Source organism: Triticum urartu, chromosome 2 (genome assembly GCF_003073215.2).
Source record: "Triticum urartu cultivar G1812 chromosome 2, Tu2.1, whole genome shotgun sequence".
Taxonomy (NCBI): Eukaryota; Viridiplantae; Streptophyta; class Magnoliopsida; order Poales; family Poaceae; genus Triticum; species Triticum urartu.
In genome coordinates, this window is record NC_053023.1 from 674,299,299 (window position 1) to 674,305,415 (window position 6,117).

Below are 6,117 nucleotides of genomic sequence, written 5' to 3' on the forward strand. Positions count from 1 at the left end.
TCGCACCATCTTCTAGTCCCCCATCGGATTTTTCCACATGTACAATCTAGCAGACTCCATGGTTGAACTTAAGCATAATGCACAAACCTCAAAACAATAGTGGTTCTCTTTTCTTCTAGAATCTTCCGTATCATAATTGCCCAACTTTTTTCTAGTTGAATTGCCATTATTTGTTTTTACTTTATGCTTTACAACGCACAATTCCATGAATCATAAAATAGATTAAGGGCTTCTATGATTCAAAGGATTCTCAAAGGAATTTTGGAGGATTCTAATCATTAGGATTTTTTTCCTATCTTGGTTGTTTGATTTGTAGGATTGTAAACCATAAGAATTTTTCCATATGATTCATTTGCACTAGATTTCATAGGAAACATCCCATCCACTCAAACCTCTTTGAAAGAATTCTGCGTTTTTTCTATTTACAATCAAACACTCATACAATCCTGTAGGATTCAAGACGACATTCCACTATAATCCGATGTTTTTCCTATTCCCGCGTTCTTAGCTTTTTTATAAAAACTAATTGATTTTGAATGAGATGAACTATAAGAATTAAACGAAGGGCTACATCAGGCATATATGACTCAGAGCTTACATGCTATAGTGTGGTATTTATTCATAATTTGGTTGCAAAATCTGATGCGTGCAATGCACGTGTACCTTACTAGTACTTCGAGTATGTGCAAAACACGTAAATTAGAATACCAATGGCACGCTACACAGTGTCTCTTTTACAGTTCATGAAGCCACGTGGCACATGTGTAGGCGTTGTCGCGACCTCCTTGCGTGGATTGATCACAATGACGTGCTGCTGGTTCTAGAAGAATGTACTCGTCCTCCCTGAGCCATACTGGCGGTACATGCACGAAGCGAAGATGTGCACGCACGCCATGCACACACTCATTCCTCTCTCGCACATGCGGGTACACGGGCGGACGCAATTTTGTACCAAGATCCACCCCATGTGATAATTTGATGCGTGTAAAGTCGTTCTCTTCATTGATGGCCAATTAATACAGCGCATGCAAATTGAGTGGACGTGAGGGCGGAAGAAAGACATTATTACTCCACTGCGCGCATGCGAGTAGTTAAATCGTGGGTTGCTAGTAGTACTTCCATTGGTCTCCTTCGTATTTTGTGCCAATTTTTGACAGTAACATAATATTTACGCATTTGAGTAGTGTAGTACTTGAAATTTATGTTCCGCTAAACTCATCGGGAGCCGTTTCGGGCCTCGAAACCAAAACTATCAATTAATCTTTACCTTGTTCCCATCACATTCGAAAGCCTGCTCACACCTACTAGTAGTACGTACCAAACCTAAATGTGTTCCCACTATGCAGGTATTAGTACTAGTGCTAGTACTTAGGTTATAAAAAGGGGAACTACCTAACCGAAAAATCACTCTACCTTTCCTCCTCATAAGTGCTTCTTCTTCGTCCGTCGTTGCCATGGCCGGTGAGCAGAGCTCTAGGTCGAGAACTACTCGTAACAAGGGAGCGGCAACCAAGGCTGCGAAAAAAAAGAGAGGGCTCGCCGCCACGCAGAGACCTCGAAAGATCTCTCACGGGCAGGCGATGGCTCCCAGGAGCACCCTAGCCGCGGAGGCAAACATTTCAAGCCGGCGGAGCTGGAGTCATTATCCCTCGACGGCATGCCCGATCAGCTCAATAAGCAGAAGGAGTTCATCCAAGGCTTGATGGAGTTGCTGTAGGAGAGCCTCGACGACATGCCCGCTGAGCTCAATCATCAGGGGGAGTTGACCGCCGGCTTGGTGATGCTGATGAAGAAGAGCATTGCCTCGAAGAAGAAGGCGACCGGCGAAATCCTGTGACTTCGGGAGGACAATGTGAAGCTCTGCCACGAGATCGACCTGTTGAAGGAGAAGAACGCCGGCTGGAAGAAACTGCATGAGAATAGGAGTTCCTCGATGAAGATGCTGCAGGCCCTCACCATGGAACAGAAGGAAGAGTTGGCGAAGCTCCGCATCGAGCACCCGGCTGCTGTCAAGGTACATAATATGGCCGTGGAACAGATGATGAAGGCTCGCGTCGAGAAATTCCGCGTCATGGACACAATGATGAAGATGGCGGAGGAGACGCGCAAGGAGATGGAGGTCATGGAGGAGATGAAGAAGCAGTTACGACTCCGCGGCGAATTAGATCATTTGGGGTGATAATCTTCCTTCTTCTTTTGCTCATGTGTTTCATCTTTTGCTTCGGGTGTTTCGCCGCACGTGTCACGTTCTCTGTGAGGCATGAATAGAACAATGTTTTTTTGAGGGAATGAATAGAACAATGCTAACAATGAGATGACTAGCAAATTAGATCATTTTTTATCGCCATATGGCACTGGGCTGCCGTGTTTCGTGCTCCTCCATTGCAGTACTACTCCAGTGGAAAACTTGAGTATACCGCACGGTTCTTTGCTCCTCCTCGATCAGGTCGTCGGCGCATTTATACGAGCAGTCAAATCACAAGGCCCCGCCTTCCAGCAGTAATGAGCCGTCAAATCACAAAGGCCCTCGCCTCTTGTGAAACCGACCAAGCTAGACTGCCCCGCCCTCTAGCCTTTTAAAAAATGTATACTTTTGTACAGCAGTAGTATCGATGGATTGCACCATGGAGCAAAACTTGAAATTAAAAAAAGGTGGTACATATAGAGAGCGCTCATCGACAAATTATGCATATAGTACTATTAAAAAGGCTAGTCACAATAATGGTGTCCAGCAGAACCCACCCCTCAAATAAAATTAAAGAGGGTGCTTGGATACGTTTTAGTTCCATGACTAAAAGTAGTGGGACTAAAACATGCTAGCCTCACCCATGCCTGGATCCAAATACTAAAAAGGCTAAAATCAAGTTAATGAGCATTTATTATCCTCCAAACCCTCCAATCCAGAACTTGCCTGTGTTAAAGGAGAGGAGTTAAATGAGTAGAGAGAGGACTAATACACATTTTAGTAGGGGTACCCCTGACTAAAAGTTTTTAGTCTCAAGACTAGTTTTAGCCCCTATTTAGTCAGGGGTGCTTGGAACTTTAGCCTCTTAAAGAGACTATTTTTAGTCAGACTAAAATAAGTCCCTTGGATCCAAGCACCCTCTAAGCATCCTGGAATTCTTTGACAAAACTATGCACCCTGAAATTCTTTGACAACTAAACTGCTGGCTATATGATGTTGGCCATATATATTGTACGTATATAATGTGAAGAAACGAGTGGTAGTACTATACCAACTACATGATGAAATGTAAGAAATACTAGTATGTACGTACTGAAGAGTTAAAGTAACGAGAAGAAACATAACATAGTTCTGCTGGGGGCTCAGCACAACACACCCCTCAAATTAAATTAAGCACACCTGAAATTAAACTTTGCAACTATTCCGGTAGACACTGCATTAGAACCACCATGAGCAACGACACTGCCACCTTACTCGGAGTCCTCGTCCATGTCCTTGACTTCGTCCTTGTCCCTCTTCCTCTTGGCCGATACTTCTTTGCTTGAACCGCACACTTGGCTGTTGCTCTTCATCCAACCCTTGTAGATATTGAAGCAAAGGTAGCCATCCACTGCAGCATAGTGGATGTGGTCTATATCTAAGACATTCCGCTGCAATGCATGACGATGAAATGTGTAATGAGGTTCCTCCAGTTTACCGTACGAAGGATGAACCATGGCTCCTGCCAGGGTCAGCATTGAAGGCTGACAAGAGGACACCAGCCGATTCTTCTGGAGGTCGAAGGTGTTGCCTACAATGAGGCCTATCCGACGCACGACTTCTTTGTCGTTACCAATGTCTACAGTAATGAATTTGACTAGGTTGCTCTCGAGGAAGTTCTTAAAATCCTGGCACTCAACGTCGGCATGGCATATGTGGTAGACCAAGAAAACGTTATGTACGCAAACCTGGATCACGGCGGGCTTCTTCCTCTCTTCGTCCTTTAGATCATTCTCTCGTCCCAGGACTGTGGTGTACTCAACATCTAGCCCAGCGACCCACTCATCATCTGAGTTTTCAAACATGCGTCTGAAGTGAGAAAGGCATCCTTTCACCGTCGCGGAAGAACGGGTGTAGATGACGTCAAACTTATCGCCAGTGATGGTTCTAACCTTGTACTCACCGCCGATCGTGGAGATTTGGGACGCATGGATTTGGGAGGAGGGTTAGGATGAGTGGAACTGCCGTAATGTGAATGGACGGGACGACTAGGAGCGAACCACCGTAGTATTGAAGGACGTGCAGGGACGAGTAGGAGCGAACTGCCAGCGTGCGAACGATAGGGTAGTGGCTTTCCATTCTCCCATGATACGGGCTTCCAAGAGCCCTTGGATCTGAGATCGAACGGTTGCATGGCGTGATTCTAGACCTATGGGTGAATATGCTATCCTGGAGGGTTATTCTGCAAATTTTCAGCAACTTAGCATGCGACCATTTGATCTCAGATCCAAGGGCTGCCAGCAGCCCGTATCATGGTCGCGCCTACCACGACCGTCGCGTTGCTCACGCAGTCGCGCCCTTGGAGATTTAACACGGTGCGTTAGGCTATCTGATGTTGGCATGTCATACATGGTCATCACTTAGTCACTCATACTACAACAAGGTTGGCTATAAGTGTATTTTTTACTCCTCTCTATCTCTTTCTTTGTACTCAAGGAAGAAACGGTGCTAAGCGCATGTATTTATTGCATTTGCTAAGGAGTGACCTCTTCCAATGAAATGGTGTTGCTAAGTTTGCTTCATTTAATTAGCTATAGACTCAAAATTGTCTTTTCACCTAGGTACACGCGCTTAGCACCGTTTCTTCCTTGGTTCACCAAACTAGTCTCTCTCTTCTTGATTAACTTTCCACATCAGACTTTATGCCTATGTGGCAAGCTTAAGCACCTGTAGGAGCAAGTAAAAGTAAGTACAATAGTGCGCTTTACATGGCATTTTTGCATATGTGGAGGAAAGAGAGGCAAGGAAAAAGTGGAGAAGTGGGCTCTCATGCAAGAGCCAGCCTCTACTACATGCTGGAGCATTGGGAGAGGCACCTGTATGGAGGTGGTCAGGAATCTGGGAGACTCACGCCGGTCGTAGTGCCGCAGTTAAAATGATAATGGCAAGTCAAATCACGGGGCCCCACCTATCCAGCAGTAACTCTCTATCAAATCACACAGCCCTACGTTTGCAGCAGCTTACTCCCTCATCTTCTCACGTCTCTGTCGAACCGACTAGGCGGAACTGCCCCGCCGCCTACCGCGTAGGAAAAGCCCCGCCCTCGACTTTTAAATAGTATACAGTATACTAATTTTGTATCCATGGATTGCGCCCGCGCCATGGAGCAAAGCGTCTAGAAAATGGAGGAGAGACGGTGGTCTTGCAATAGAGAAGAGGGAGAGGCGAGACGGTGGTTTTGGAATGGAGATGATGGAGAGGAGAGGAGGTGGTTTTGCAATGGAGAAGAGGGAGAGGAGCGTGCGGCAACGATTTAGGATTGGATGAGAGGGCCAGCGCGCTCTGACTGGATCAAAATCAAAATCAATTTACCCTTCAATTAAGAAAGCGACCCCACATTAACTAGTCTCCCTTTTATTCTGGGTCATAATTGACCATGATTTTCGCACATAAAATATATGTTATACCTTGTATACAAGGCCACTATCAAAATTACAATTTGCAACTATACAAGGCCACTAACATTAATCGAGGCAAAATTGATGGTGTTTGCCTCGTACTAGCACCCGAGGACATTAATATTCCTTGTGTGCATGCGGGAGTGAGAAGGTTAGCTTGCATTCCCAACATTAATCAACCAATGAGGAGTAAGAGGGTTGTCTTGTTGTGCTTGGGAGAGAAAAACCACATTAATTAACACGACAATCAAGGTGACAAGCTAGCTTGCAACATTGACTTAAACATAGCATTGATTTTTACCTTGGTACCTGTAATATGAGTTTGTGGCCTTGTATACAAAAATGGAGGGAGTATAATTTGAAAGTACATTTAGATACGAACCAAATGATACAATTTTGGTGACATGCATTCACATTTTGCTTGTCAAATACATTACGTGGTCAAACTTTGACCCAAAATACGCGAAACAACAAAAAAAATACTTCCAAGAATAA